Source organism: Piliocolobus tephrosceles, chromosome 6, assembly GCF_002776525.5.
Source record: "Piliocolobus tephrosceles isolate RC106 chromosome 6, ASM277652v3, whole genome shotgun sequence".
In the NCBI taxonomy this organism is placed as follows: domain Eukaryota; kingdom Metazoa; phylum Chordata; class Mammalia; order Primates; family Cercopithecidae; genus Piliocolobus; species Piliocolobus tephrosceles.
Genome location: NC_045439.1, coordinates 90,301,513 through 90,317,600, shown reverse-complemented (window position 1 = coordinate 90,317,600; position 16,088 = coordinate 90,301,513). Strand labels below are relative to the sequence as shown.

The 16,088-nt window shown below is 38.1% G+C and overlaps 1 protein-coding gene across 7 annotated transcripts in view; it reads right to left on the bottom strand.

The window, feature by feature from the left end:
* ZFAND6 (zinc finger AN1-type containing 6) overlaps positions 1 to 16,088 on the bottom strand; it is a 79,204-nt gene that overhangs the window by 37,892 nt on the left and 25,224 nt on the right. For 4 of the 7 annotated variants that reach the window (XM_023193377.1, XM_023193372.1, XM_023193375.1 and 1 more), the window contains exon 2: positions 1,786 to 1,948. The exons of the other annotated variants lie outside the window; for them this stretch is intronic. The gene's annotated coding sequence lies outside the window, so the exon portion shown is untranslated. The remainder of the gene's footprint in view (positions 1 to 1,785; positions 1,949 to 16,088) is intronic. 7 annotated transcript variants of the gene reach the window in all.

Below are 16,088 nucleotides of genomic sequence, written 5' to 3'. Positions count from 1 at the left end.
AAAGTTTCATTAGTATGTTCCAAAGGCTTCTCTCACCTTGAATTTTCCTTATTTTTGACACTAATCAAAAAAGGGGAGGGAAGGGTGTTGAAGTACTGTTCACAGAATAGCAGCACCAAATTAAACGTGGCTTTTCAAGGGAAATGCCAAATAGCTGTAAATGAAGAATTAAATTTCATATTACAGACCCTAAAACTGCATTAAAGTGAGGCTTGTCATCATTAAACAAGATTATGAATATTTCTTCTCTAGAACTACTGAAAGATTAGGAACTAGATAACCTCTGGAGATTTATACAGTGGGCTATATATCTACTGACCAATATAGAAAAGAAAATAATGGGGCAAAGTGAAACCTTTGGGATTTTCACTAGTTTTGAACCTGTGTCTCTCCATTTCTGCCATGTATCCTTTGACCACTTTCATTAAGAATATCCATATTCGGCCGCGCAAGGTGGCTTACACTGGTAATCTCAGCACTTTGGGAGGCCAAGGCAGGCAGATCAGTGGAGGTCAGGAATTTTGAGACCAGACTGGCCAACATGGTGAAACTCCACCTCTTTGTAAAGATACAAAAATTAGCCGGGCATGGTGGCACATGCCTGTAGTCCCAGCTGCTCGGGAGGCTGAGACAGGAGAATTACTTGAACTTGGGAGGCAGAGGATGCAGTGAGGAGAAATGGTGCCACTGCTTCCAGCCTGGGTGACAGAGTGAGACTCCTCAAAAAAAAAAAAAAAGAAAAATGGATATCCATATTCAATGTGTATTCTTCACATTTTCTAAATGTTTTCTCATTCACTGATTCTAAAGATAGTACATTTTGATTTTCCTTCAGTCAACACATTTGTGTTACGAAAGAGAAAGTAATTTCATTTTAGTGCATACAAATGCGTAACATTCCTTCTACTCCATGCCTCAGTGAACAGTTAACAAGATTTTATAAGTCTCTGTCTACATGCTCATCATTTTGCTCACTACAATGCTTTATATTTTAATCACTCCATTTATACAAACAATGCATTCTTCTAGAGAGAAAAAAACATCCAATTCAGAGACTCACTCCTAAATCCACAAAGAAAAAGGGGGGGGAGGAGGATAGAAAAAAAACAGACACCACCCCACCATGGATTCTTAAGGTGTTAACTTTAACACCTAAAAGGAAGGAAAAGGAGAAATTTTTCTTCAATGGCATTTCTATTTTTCAAAGTACTTTAAAAAATAAAATTGGCAAATGTAAAAAACTTTCAACTGCATTTAGGGAACCAGGGTGCTTGTATTTTGATACACTCTTTGATTAAATAAAGCGATTTAAAAAAAATTAGTTTCCAAAATTATTATAATTTAAATTATTATTTCCAGAAGCAATTTTCTATATTAATATCAAACATCGTAATCCCAAGCAATTTTTTTACGGTTGTTTGGTCAAAATATTAACTTTAAATGGCTGAAATCAACTGCAAAATAAACAGCAATCTAAAGAATTACAATCTTTTGCTTCACAATAATAAAATTAGTAATGCAGATTCTAATGCTTATAATAATTCTGATAAAAGATGCGTGGTCACTAACAACATTAGTTATAAATGCTATTGCACAAAATATTATATAAATAAAAGTCTACCACCCACTCCACCCTCAGTATCCTACCCACCAGAAAAAATACACCCTAAAAATGTCTCATCATGATGACTTAGGTCTATCTTCAAGCATTTTAAATTAAAAAAAAAAAAAAAAATTAAGTTACTATGCCCAATTACATGGTTACAGGCTTAAGTCTCTACTCACACAGTTGAGGTTGATGAGCAAACAGCTGTCCTGTATCTTGAGACAGACATTAGCTTTCTGCCTTCCCTATCCTCATAAGCAGCTACTTAAAAGTTTTGAGTTTTATGCAAGAAAACATTTTAAAGCCTTCAGTGTTTTACTGCAGCAGACTTCAGATTCATTCCTGTAACACATTTAACATGAAACAGAGTTGAGACATATAAAATTTATGTACCACATTTTAATCATCTAAAATTTTAAGAAGTGCTTTTGCCATTATAGCTAGGTTAAAAGGGTGGCTAAAGGAAAAGTGAAAAACAGAAACATTCCAATTGGTATTTGACGTTATTAATACACATATAACTACTAATCCATAGATTTTTCTATACCTGGCCACAGACTAGGTAAGGATTACTTTATATAATCATTTTGTCCAAAGTAAGCAAAAGTAGGTATTTTTCTGTTTTCCTTAAGTCTAGCTAATTTCTTTAGAATAAACAGCTACCAACTAAAGAACGCTTTTACAAACAGATAGTCAGTGGAATGCCTTTAGAGTCCCAAGTACACATATCATAGCACCAGACTAGGAAGAATGAGATTGTTTTGTGACAGCAGGAGGAGACATGTTGTAACTCATAAGAGTTGTATGAAAGGTATTCTATCATAAAAAGTTAAAATATTTGTTTAGGAGTCTAACTTTGCTTCAGTAGAACTGACTAAAACTTTCTGATTTCACCGCAGGCTTAACTGAGTCTGCAGTACAACAGCTAAAACATAAACTGTACCAATCTTGGGCTATAAAACAGAAGCATGCTTTCTGTATAATAATAATTAACATTTTATAGGTGTTTAGAATATAACAGACACCACTGAGAGTTTTACATGCACACTTAATCTTCATTCCATCCTTAAAAGTCAGGTGCTACTATTACCAACCCTTTACAGATGACAAAACTGGTTCGGAGATGTTAGGAACGAGTTCAAGATCACAGAGCTAGTTAAGTGGCAGAGCTAGGACCTGAAGCCAGATCTATTTGTCTCCAAAACCCGATGCTCTTGAGCATAAAGCTAGATTACAGGCAAACAGTGATCCATTGTACTGATAGATCAAACTGTATCTGGAATTAGTATACCGATTTGGATACCATACGTTAAGTGTGATACTGATGAATGAGTGTTATCAGAAAACCAACAGGATGGTTATAAATTCAGGAAAGTCATCTCTTACAAGAAGTGACTGTATGAAATTAAAGCAAGTAACCTAGCAAAAAGACAAAAAAGAACACATTTTGAAGGGCAGTTAGACACAAAAAAAGCAGGCTCATCTCGTGTGGTACAGAGTACAGAACTTGAAACAGTGTATAGAAGTCTCAGGAGACATTCTTGTTCAACACAAAGCACTTTATAATGCTAAGGAATTCAAGAGCTCAAAGCAGTTCCTACTATAGCACTGAGCTCCTGCAATTAAATACCTAAACCCGGTTAAATATCTAAACTCAATTAAATATCTGAATTATTACCATCATAGTAATAACCTGATTCAGACAAAGTCACCAAAGAATGTTAAAACTCTTTGTGAATGAAAGTTTGATGAGGACTGGTATACACTGAGTCTAATAGTGTCTTCCCACAAATTATGTATTACAGAAGGAAAAATATTAACTTAAGTAGAGGAACCTGGCAGGTTATCACATCAACCTAAAGATCTAAGTAAGTATCACTGATAAGGGAACAAGTGGACATGTGCCTCCTAATGTGATGCACTGAAAAGCACACAAGTGTAACATTCCTGCCAAAACTACATTCCTAAATTTTATCATGAGAACACATCAGATACACCCAAATTGAGGGAGATTCTACAAATAAATGGTCTGTCACTCTCTTCAGAAATGTCAATGTCATTAAAGACAAAGAAAGGCTGAAGAAACACTTCTGATTAAAGAAGAATAAAGAGATGTGGCAACTAAATGCAATGAATGATTATGGGTTGGATTCTGGACAGGAAAAAAAAAATCATTAAAGAACATTATTGGGCTCACGCCTGTAATCCCAGCACTCTGGGAGGCCGAGACAGGTGGATCACCTGAGGTCAGGAGTTTGAGACCAGCCTGGCCAACATGGTGAAACCCCATCTCTACTAAAAATACAAAAATGAGCCGGGCGTGGTGGCACGCTTGTAATCCTAGCTACTCAGGAGGCTGAGGCAGGAGAATCATTTGAACCTGAGAGGCGGACGTTGCAGTGAGCCATTGCACTCCAGCCTGGAATACAAGAGCAAAACCCCGTCTCACATACAAAAGAAAAAAAAAATTAATGGGAAAACTAGTAAAATGTGAATGTAGACTGTGTATTAGATAACTGCGTTATTTCCTTAATTTAATAACTGTAATGTAGTTAAACAAGAGAAGGTCCTTGTTCTTAGAAACTATACACTGATATATTACATGGTAAAGGAACATGATGTAAGCAACTTAATCTCAAAAGATTCAGAAAAAAATAACATGACAGAGAATGAATAAGTAAATAGCACAAAATGTTAACAATGGGTTAATCTTACTAAGAGGTCCAGGGACCAGTTTCGTGGAAGACAAATTTTCCATGTGTTTACAGTTGCGGGGGAGGGTAGGCAGGATGATTTCAGGATGAAACTGTTCCACCTCAGATCATCAGGCCTTAGGTTCTCATAAGGAGAGTGTAACCTAGTTCACTCTCATGAGCAGTTCTCAAGAGGGTTCGTGCTCCTATGAGAATCCAATGTTGCTGATCTGACAGGAGGCGGAGCTCAAGTGGTAATGCCAGCTCCCATGCGCTCACCTGCTGTGCAGCCAGGTTTCTAACAGGCCACAGACTAGTACCAGGACTAGTCCAGTCAGCAGCCCGGGGATTGGGATAGGAAATACATGTATATTTTAACCTTCCATAAATTTGAATTATTTCAAAATAAAACCTGGTAAATATTTGAACCTGATGTTCCAAGGATTCTAAATATCTGAAAGAACCAGATTCCCTATCTTGTCTCCACACACAAACTCCAATCCAACAGCAGTCTAAACTGATTTATGATGATCAAATGAGTTATAATAATGAGTGCTCCAGTTTAAAATACCAAATATAAGTGCCAAGTGACATGTACCATTCCACTGACGATAAGGTATGACTCAGAGATCTAAGACAGGTGAATGTCTACCTCCTCCCAATCTTGTTTTATTCTACTGTACCCTTCCCCAAAATACACTGGAATTAAAGAACAGAGACAATAAAGCGCTGCTATTCTTCCATTGAGAAGGCAGTAGCAAGTGTGTCTCCTTGCTAAAAACTCCAAATTAAGTTATCTATCTATCTATCTATTTATTTATTTATTTTGAAATGAAGTTTTTCTCTTGTTGCCCAGGCTGGAGTGCAATGGTGCAATCTCGGCTCACTGCAACCTCTGCCTCTTGGGTTCAAGCAATTCTCCTGCTTCAGTCTCCCGAGTAGCTGGAATTACAGGCATGTGCCACCAGGCCCAGTTAATTTTGTATTTTTAGTAGAGATGGAGTTTCATCATTTGGTCAGGCTGGTCTCGAACTCCTGACCTCAGGTGATCTGCCCACCTCGGCCTCCCAAAGTGGTGGGATTATAGGCATGAGCCACCATGGCCAGCCCAAAGTAAGTTATTTTCTGATTATGCCAGGTAGCAAAACAGATCCAATTTGAGAGCAATCAATAACCTATATGGAAAATATTTTTAAAAACTTCACTCTAAACAAAACTCTAATGCCAATTAAAAGCTAGCAAAGTACACTACATACTCACTACAGAGCACCTGGCAAAAACAAGAGTCCAGAATGTTAATTACCGAGACCAACATACAAATGGTTAATACACAAACACTTCAGTTGTCAGAAGAAAAGAAAAGAAATGAAGAACAGAAAGAGGGAAAAGAAAACAAACAGAAGTAGAATATGAACGAATATTAAAGAAAACATTCAAGAAGAAATAATGATGGCTACACATCACATTATTTTGAGTTCTTCTCCAATGATTAGACGGATTTTTCTTCCACACATTTTATCTTCCACTGTTGTTCACCTCACCTACTATAAAATATAAAAGTCCATCTTTGTAAGACTGCAAGAAATGTTAAGAACTGTTAAGAGCACAGCTTTGACTGTATCTTGTGATGATGCTTTTTTTTTTTTTAACTTGTTGAGCGGCCCAAAACAGCAGTCTACTAGGAAATTCTCACAAACAATTCACATTGGAAAGCAGTGGAGTGTCAGAACACATCATCTAATTCACATCACCTAATTCCAACAGCCTTCCAAACCTTCTAACTCTGGGAAGAATGAAATGAATTATTTTAGCTTCCTATACTAATCTAGATACATCCTACATCAGGTATCAGCAACTTATGGCACAATTTTTTCTTTTGAGAAAATTTTTTTTCTTTGAGACGGAGTCTCGCTCTGTTGCCCAGACTGGATTGCAATGGCGCGATCTTGGCTCACTGCAACCTCCGCCTCCTGGGTTCAAAGGATTCTCCTGCCTCAGCCTCCTGAGTAGCTGGGATTACAGACATGCACCACCACGCCGGGCTAATATTTGCATTTTTAGTGGAGATGGGGTTTCACCATGTTGGACAGGCTGGTCTTGGACTCCTGACCTCATGATCCACCCACCTCGGCCTCCTAAAGTGCTGGGATTACAGGCGTGAGCCACCGTGCCAAGCTGGCACAGTATTTACTGATCGTTTAGCTATTTCCAGGCCTTGGGCCCTGCTGCTAAGCTGTGGCCTTCTTTCAGACAGTCTCTTTATCAGGTTAATCTTTCTGACTACAGAGCACCAACACTGCCTTGTTTAAAGTAAGCATTTTAACAGGTTCTTGTTGAATGCCAAACTACAAAACAAGCAAAACCATTTTATCTCAATCCCAATCCCTGCCTTCTCTCCCATTTGCTCAGGTACCAAGCTATCAACTCTTCTGCCTCTGCCAGATCTATTAGCTCTCCAATTTTTTTCCCCACATATCTCAATTTGAACTCCAGTTCTCCGAATAAAAGGATCAGAATAACACACACTGTGAATGAAACTTGACCAATTCAAACCTAAAATGTAAACCAATTTAAACCTAAAATCACTAACTTAGTAAATAAAAGATGTATCGATGGACATGTGTGTATACAAACATAATATATTTGGGGGCGTAGGGAGCAAGTTTTCAAGTATCCATCATCTTCCAAATGAACTCTTATACCTACACTTCTAAGAAGACTTAGGCATACGAGTCTGCAATTATAGCTCAATTCAAAGGCTTTCATTAAGTCATTAGTCAAATCAGCATGGTCATGCAGCTGAATTTCTAGCAAATCCCTAATATGACATTACAAATCATAAACCTTGATCTGTAGCTTCCTCTACAGATTCCCCTTAACTTAAATTGCATTAAGTCCCAAACCCTGAAAAGAATGGAGGTAGTATGGAAAGAAACGAAAAAAGGCTCCAAACAATAAATCCAAGTATAAGTTAGAAAAATACTAGGGAATGGGGGACAGAAGTGTTGCGACATGGACAAGATTCAAGTAACCCATTCAAAATCTAGCATATTCTTGTAAACAAGAGTTTTAAATAAGGAATACCTTCTTGGGGAGGTTTAAAGGAAAGGCAGTAGCTTTTTGGCAGAGGTGAGTAGGAAATAATCATAAAAGAGAATAACAACTGGCAATTCAATTCTTTCCCTGAAATAAAAGCCTTCCGGTTTAATTAAATTTTTCTATCTTCTCTACCAAAACTAAGCATTGTATTTGTTGTCATTTTTTGAGACAGGGCCATACTCTGTTGCTCAGGCTGCAGTGCAGTGGAATGACCACAGCTCAATGAAGCCTCTACCGTCGGCCTATTGAGTAGTTGCATACACTACAGCGGCACACCCACTACACCCCACTAATTTAAAAGACTGCAGCCTGGTGCTGTGGCTCACACCTGTAATCCCAGCACTTTGGGAGGCCAAGGCAGGTGGATCACAAGGTCAGATCAAGACCATCCTGGCTAACATGGTGAAACTCCGTCACTACTAAAAAATCCAGCAATCCTCCCACCTCATTCTCCCAAAGTGTGTGATTACAGACGTGAGTCACCAGCACCTGGCCAGGAGTGAAATGACAGATTTAAAAGAGAGCAAAGTTTCCACTCCCAGGTATTTATACACATGTCCACACAAAGACTTGTACTGAAATGTCCACAGTAACCTTATTTTAACAGCCAAGAAATGGAAACAATCCAAATTATCCATCTAATGGTAAACAGATAAACAAATTATGACATGACCATAAAATGAAATACTATTCTGCAATTAAAAGTAAGGAACTACTGATAATACAATGTGAGTGAATCCCAAATTATTATGCTAAGTGAAAGAAAAAAGACTACACAATGAGATTCTACTCACAGGAAAAGTTACAAAAATACAACTATAAACTGAGTAGGCATGACGGCGTGCAGAGGAGGAAGGGTAAGGATCGCCTAAGCTCAGGAGTTGGGTCCAGCCTGAGCAATATAGTGAGGCACTCATCTCTTAAAATGTAATTAAAATGCAACTATAACACAAAGCAGATCCAGGGACCACAGGATAGAGAGATGGGATTGACTTCAAAAGTACACAAGGAAACTTTCCAGGGTGATGGAAATATTATATCATCATGACTGTGGTGGTGGTTAAACAACTACATAAATTATAACTAAAACTGCACACCAAAAATTAGTATATTTCATTGTGTAAACTTACCTTAATAAAGCTGATTTTAAAAGACAAAATAGGACAAAGGAGTAGAAACAGTCATTTTGACTTAAAGTACTATTCAGTTAAATCAGTAAAAGGTAAGTATTAGAAATTTCAAACTATACCAAGAGAAGCCACAAAACTAATGAGTTCAAGTTTCACCTAGAATCAGTTTTTCACTAAGTATTTTTTAAAAGATGTCTTAAAATAACTTTCTAGGCTGGGGACAGTGGCTCATGCCTGTAATCCCAGCACTTTGGGAGGCTGAGGTGGGCAGATCAAGAGGCGAGGAGTTCGAAGAAGTAGGGACTGTGGTGAAATCCGGTCCCTACTAAAAATACAAAATTAATTGAGTGTTGTGGCACATGCCTGTAATCCCAGCTACTCGGGAGACTGAGGGAGGAGAATCGCTTGAACCCGGGAGGTGGAGGTTGCCATGAGCCAGTGAGCCAAGATCACGCCACTGCACTCCAGCCTGGGCGACAGAGCAAGACTTGGTCTCAACAAATAATAATAATAACTTTCTAATTCTCCTTATTTATAATTTTGAGAGGGAGTCTTGCTCTGTCATCCAGGCTGGAGTACAGTGACACGATCTCGGCTCACCACAACCTCTGTCCCCCAGGTTCAAGCGATTCTCGTACCTCAGTCTAATGAGTGGCTGGGATTACAGGTACCGCCTCCACGCCTGGCTAATTGTATTTTTTGTAGAGATGCGGTTTCGCCATGTTGGCCAGGCTGGTCTCAAACTCCCAACCTCAAGTGATCTGCTCGCCAAGGCCTCCCAAAGGGTTGGGATTACAGGTGTGAGCCACCACGCCCGGCCTAATTCTCCTCATTTAGCTGTAAGCACAGAAACACATTTTTCCCTCCTTTACCTCTATATCCACTTTTACATCATTTCAATACCCTGAAAACGATCTGGTACCTTAAACAAGACTAACTTGGACTGCCTTTTTAACACATTATTTTACAATAAATAAAGCTTATTTTACAATAAATAAAGCTAAAAATAAATATTTTACAATAAATAAAGCTTTATTTTACAATAAATAAAGGTCCTGGCAACCTTTTACTTCAAAAGAGCATTTGATTATTCTGAGAAAATTACCAAAATGATTAGAAGAACGAAATATGGCTTGGAGTTTAATGACATACAAGTAATCCATTAGGTATCCAGAGCCAGAGATTTTTGTGGTGCTCTGTCTTCTCAATAACACCCCTAGATTTTCATATACATCTCCTCCTTCTCACCCCATTCTGATACAAAGTCACCTAACAGTGAGAAACTACACATGCGCACGCGTGTGCAAAACACACACACACACACTCCTTAATGACTAAATAGACAATATGATACTAATGAAATCTTTCTTTGCAAGTATTTCCTTTGGCAACTTCTCTTCCTCCTACTGGCCAAGTCGAGTAACACCTACGGTGACCATATCTTCTAAATCAAAACTTAGGATGTATGATCCAACAAGATAGAATATTTTAGTAGAAAAACATAAACCTCTAGTGGGTTGCGGCAAAGAGGCAGTTCAAATTTTTGTGCTACTTCCAAATGTATGGCTCTGTATTTTAAGGATGTCAAAAAGTTAATATTTCTAAAATATTCCAAAAATTTAGAAGGCCAATAAAAAATATTTGAAAACCGGGTTGCCTGAAGATAATGGCTCCTAGAACGGTATCTCAAAATCCCATCACCGGCTATTTGTCTTTTTATATACATTAGCTCAGGTTTCAAAGTTCTAAATGGGAGTTCTGAGCAAATCTCTCCCAAATATGACTCTTTCTCAGACCTTTCTCCAGGGTTCTGTTTTTGCTAACTGCCTACTAGAAATTCACTTAGATGTCTCATTGGCTCTGCCAGTAAACAAACAAAAAACATCGGGTGAGCACGGAGCAGGATTGACTAAGAGTAAGTCGGTCAGAACTGCAGGACAAATATCTGCATTGTCTCCTTTCCTCTTCACAATATCCCTTAAAGGTAGCAGCAACTATTTAGAGATGAGGAAACTGAGGCCTACAAAGATTATGGAACTTGCTCAGGTCAAACAGCTAGTAAGCAGTAAAGCAAGGATTTGAATCCAAGAGTCTGACTCCAAAGCCCAAGCACCTGAAGATGCTAAGACATCAAAAAGAACGAGATGCAGATTCTGACAGAGTTGTGGTCACTGGTCAATTCAAGAGGTATTTCTTGAGTACTTAGGTACTGCCAGACTCTGAGGATACCAAAAAAAAAAAAAAAAGTACATCTGGGTTCAAATTTTTGCTTTACTACTTAATAGCTATGTAAACTGCAATGAAAAAGTTTCTGAGCAGTATGATTTGAATAAGGAATGGCTGCTACTCAGGAAAATAGACAAATTAACAAGTCACAATACAATATGAAACAACACAAATATAAACAAGGAAAAGAATTTATACAGTGATTAGCTTTGTCATAGGGAAGGGATTGTTTTGGTTTATGGTGGGAGACTCACCTTAATATTTTGAATGAGGATGAAGGATATTCCAGACTAAATAAAACATGATACCATGATTCTACATAGTGCACTCAACAGGGTCACAAGTAGACTGATACTCCTAAAATATAAATACTTAGGAAGCTGGAGAGTTAGGCTGGATTCTAGATGATTAGAAAAATAAAAAGGAAAACACAGTTCAAGCATCCAGACAGAAGTCAAGGTCCAAGGCTCAAGCAGGCTAAAATGGATTGGGTGGAAAGCAGAGCTCAGGCAGTACAACAAGGAAAGCTATTCCATTTCCTTGGGCATGGGAGTCTATACAAGTGATCATCAATTAGCCTATGGTAAGCAGCTAGAAGGCAGAGATTACATCTTCATTTCAGTTCAACATATAGTTGAATGCTAGGTCAAGAGAACACAGAGGATAGGCTGGGAGCAGTGGCTCACACCTGTAATCCCACCACTTTGGGAGGCCGAGGCAGGCAGATCACTTGAGTCCAGGAGTTCCAACATTAGCCTGGCAAACAGGGCAAATTCCCATCTCTACTAAGAATACAAAAATTAGCCAGGTGGTGGCACAGCCTGTAATCCTAGCTCCTGTAATCAGGAGAATTGCTTGAACCAGGGAGACGGAGGTTGCAGTGAGGAGATCATGCCACTGCTCCAGCCTGGGTGACAGAGACTCTGTCTCAAAAAAAAAAAAAAAAAACAAAAACAAAAAACCACCACACACACACTCACATACGAAGACAGAATATGGCCCCTACTCATACAGGATTTCACAGCTTTGGTACAAAAGGCAAATGTGTTGAATTATTAAGGCAAATGGTGTGATCAGTGAAGAACAGAAGGAGTTGCCAATTACGAGTAGCTCTTTCAGGAAGATAACAGCTGTAAAAGTGAAAAGGGCCCAAAATAAGGTATTTGGAGAAAATGCTGGTAATTTATTGTGACTGAAGTACAGTACACATTGAGAAAGCAGTGAGATGAGGATACAGAGACAAGCAAAGGCATGATCATGGTGGGTCTGTTCTGGATAAAGATGCAATAAAGAAAAATCCCTCAAATGTTGGGAAAGAAGGGAATCTAGAAAGGTGCTACCCAATACATTAAGTAGCCACCAGCCTCGTGGAACTACTGAGCACTTGGAATGGTGCAACTAAGGAGTTAAGTTTTAATCAATTTAGCCACTACTTACTACCATATTAGACAGCAATGATCTAAGCACACGTAAGGGAATTTTCTTATCCAGAAATAATTTATCTTCTACAAAGAAAAGAGGGTAAACGAAGATACAGGCATTTGTAAGTTAAGGAAAAGAAGGGGCAGGAAATTGAGAAAACTCACAAAATTATGTCAATGATAAAAATAAAGTATAAAGAAGGAGTGAGGCGAAAGTCTTTTTTTTTTTGGAGACAGAGTTTCACTCTTATTGCCCAGACTGGAGTGCACTGGCACAATCTCAGCTCACTGCAACCTCCGTCCTCCAGGTTCAAGTGACTCTCCTGCTTCAGCCTCCCGAGTAGCTGGGATTACAGGAATGCGCCATCACACCCGGTTAATTTTGTATTTTTAGTAGAGACGGGGTTTCACCATGTTGGTCAGGTTGGTCTCAAACTCCTAACCACAAGTGATCCACCCACCTCGGCCCTCAAAGTGCTGGAATTACAGACATGAACCACTGTGCTCAGCCAAAGTCTTAAAGAATGGAGAAGGTTTAAAATAAGCACAAAGAAAAATGGTAGAGGGTTAGGATGAACAGGATGGACAAGTCCAAGCTGGAGTTGTAAAGTATAAAGTATGTAGTAAAACTTAAAAAAAAAAAAGCTATAAAGGGTATTGTTGAGACAACTGACAAAACTAAATATGGACAGTACATTAAATAATACTATTGTATAAAAGTTAAATTTCCTGATTTTGATAATCACACTGTGTAAGAGAATATTCTTGTTCTATGGAAACACATACTGAACTAGGTAGGGGTAAAAGTCTCCAGCTTACTCTCAAATGATTCAGAAAAACACAGTATGCATATGTATTATATATACAATGCACATATATGTGTATACTAATTTAATTTTTATATATGCATGTATAATACACACCCAAGGAAAGTAAGAATATGATAAAGCAGACAGGACAGAGTATAACAATTGAGACTCTAGAAAAATGATATATGAAAGCTCCTTGTACTGTACATGCAATAACTATGTAAAAGTTTGAAAATAAATACAAATTAAAAGTTACAGAAAAATTCATAGCAGTGTCAAAACAAAACTGTATGATTTTCTCTGATAGCACTTAGAAGCAGAGTAGATGGCAAACCTGGTCAAAGATTAAAAGCCAAGAATACTGGGAAGAAAAGCGATTGAAGAGGGAACTGAAGCTAGAGGAGAGAATGAAACAGGTGCTAGGACCGGAGATCTTGATAAAGCTTAAAGCTTAAGAATAAACGTGGTGGGAAAAGGAGAATGAGCACTGGCATGACAGGAGGCTACAGTCAGAAAGGTAGGATATTAAGCATTCCAAATCAGAGTTGTTATTAGTTATTTAGGAAACGCAAATTAATCTCACAATAGAACACCACCCCACATCCACTAAAATGGTTAACATTTAAAAGATTGACCACACCAATTTTTGGTGAGGGTGAAGAGAAACAGAATTCCCACGTATGACTAGTGGGCATGTAAAAAACTACAGTTAAATGCGCAATTATCCTAAGACCTAGCAATTCCACTCCTGGGTTTCTACCCACAAGGAACAAAAACATACGCCACACACTTGTACACAAATGTTCACAGCGGCATTATTCACAACAGCCAAAGCATAAAAGCAGCCAAGTGTCCACAGATAGATGAATGGATAAACAAAATGTGGTATGTATATATATAGAATATTATTCTACCTTTAAAAGGAATGAAATTCTGATACATGCTACAATTTGGATGAACCCTGAAGACATGCTAAATTAAATAAGCCACACTACAAAAGGACAGATATTGTATGATTCCACTTACGTGAAGTACTTGGAATGGTCAAATTCACAGTGACAGAAAGAATGTTGGTTACCACTGACTGGGGGAGATATGATTGGGAGTTATAGTTTAATGGGTAGTTTTGGTCTGGGACAATTTTTATAGTTTTGGAGATGGAGAGTGGTTAATAGTTATATAACAATGTGAATGTATTTAATGCTACTGAACAGTCTATTTAAAAAGTTTAAATGGTAAATTATATGTATATTTTATCACAATAATAGATTAAGCTAATGATAGAGAGTGCAACATGAATGCACCTCAAAAACATTTTAAGGTCATGTATTTTATTATTCCATTTATATGAATTGTCAAGAAAGGGCAAATCTATAGATTACTGGTTACCCATGACGGGTAGCAGGAAAGGGGATTGTTTACAAATTGGTTCAAGGGATATTTTGGGTGAGAGAAATGTTCTAAAAGTGGATTGTGGTAGTAACAACATAACTTTATAAATTTACTAAAAAATATTGAGCACTTATGAAACAGGTGAATTTTGTGGTTATGTAAATTATACCTCAATATAAGAAGTTTTAGGCCAGGTGTGGTGGCTCACGCCTGTAATCCCAGCACTTTGGGAGGCCGAAGCAGGCAGATCACCTGAGGTCAGGAGTTCGAGACCAGCCTGACCAACATGGAGAAACTGCGTCCCTACTAAAAATACAAAATTAGCTGGGTGTGGTGGTGCATGCCTGTAATCCCAGCTACCTGGAAGGCTGAGGCAGGAGAATCACTTGAACCCCGGAGGCAGAGGTTCCGGTGAGCCGAGATCGTGCCATTGCACTCCAGCCTGGGCAACAAGAGCAAAACTCCATCTCAAAAATAAATATCAAAAAAATAAATAAATAAAAATAATTTTTTTTTCACCGATCGAATTGCCAATCAGTAAAAAAAAATTAGTATATCTACTGGTATGGGTGCAGATGAACTACCTTTTTTTATAGGTCCGGAGATGGAGAGTATAGTACTTACACAATGGTAAGTATTTGTGTATCTATAAAAAAGGTACAATAAAATACAGTATTATAATCACACGTGACCACAGTCTATATGCAGTCCATCACTGACCAACACATCATGTGGTACATGACTATACATGTAAAGATTTCACAAAATATCCTTAAGTTAAACACACACACAAAATACACCAGGATTTTTAAAAGAGTATGTACAATATGATCCCCCATTAAAAAAATTAAACCTAGGTATGCATGTTTATAGAAAAAAGGCTAGACAGATACACAAATTTTTATTCATTTTTATTGCTAAGTAGATGAGTGTTTTTTGTTTTTGCCTATCCATTTGCCAAATTTTCCATAATTAATATGTATTTTTTTGTTTTGTTTTGCTTTGAGATGGAGTCTCACTCTGTCGCCCAGGTTGGAGAGCAGTGGCGTGATCTTGGCTTACTGCAAGCTCTGCCTCCCGGGTTCACGCCATTCTCCTGACTCAGCCTCCTGAGTAGCTGGGACTATGGGAGCCCGCCACCACGCCTGGCTAATTTTTTGTATTTTTTTAGTAGAGACGGGGTTTCACAGCGTTAGCCAGGATGGTCTTGGTCTCCTGACCTTGGCTCCCAAAGTGCTGGGATTACAGGCGTGAGCCACCGCGCCCAGCCAATTAATATGTATTTTAATTGTATAATCAGAAAAGTTCAGAAGTGGAATTGTTTTAAGCAACGATAAGGTCTTGATTTTGGGAGTTGATTGTGAAAGCTCTGGAGACAACGGTCATAGGAGTTAAAAAAATTAATTTACTTTGAAATTTAAATGAATTTATGTATTCAATAAAAATTAAGCATTTCCTATGTGCCAGCTACTGTTCTAGGATCTGAGGATACAGCAACGAATAAAACAGACCCAAATCCCAGCATTCACAGAAGTGGAAAGTCACTTGAACGGGGTGAAGAACTTAAACCAGGTACAAAAATTCTAAATGAATGTGAAAGAACGATAGAGAGAAAAAAAAGAGATAATGAACAGGAGTAGCCTTGATACTTAACAGAAGAGTAATGGCCTGAAAACACAGACCTCACTTCCTTTTTAACTTCCTTGTAAGAA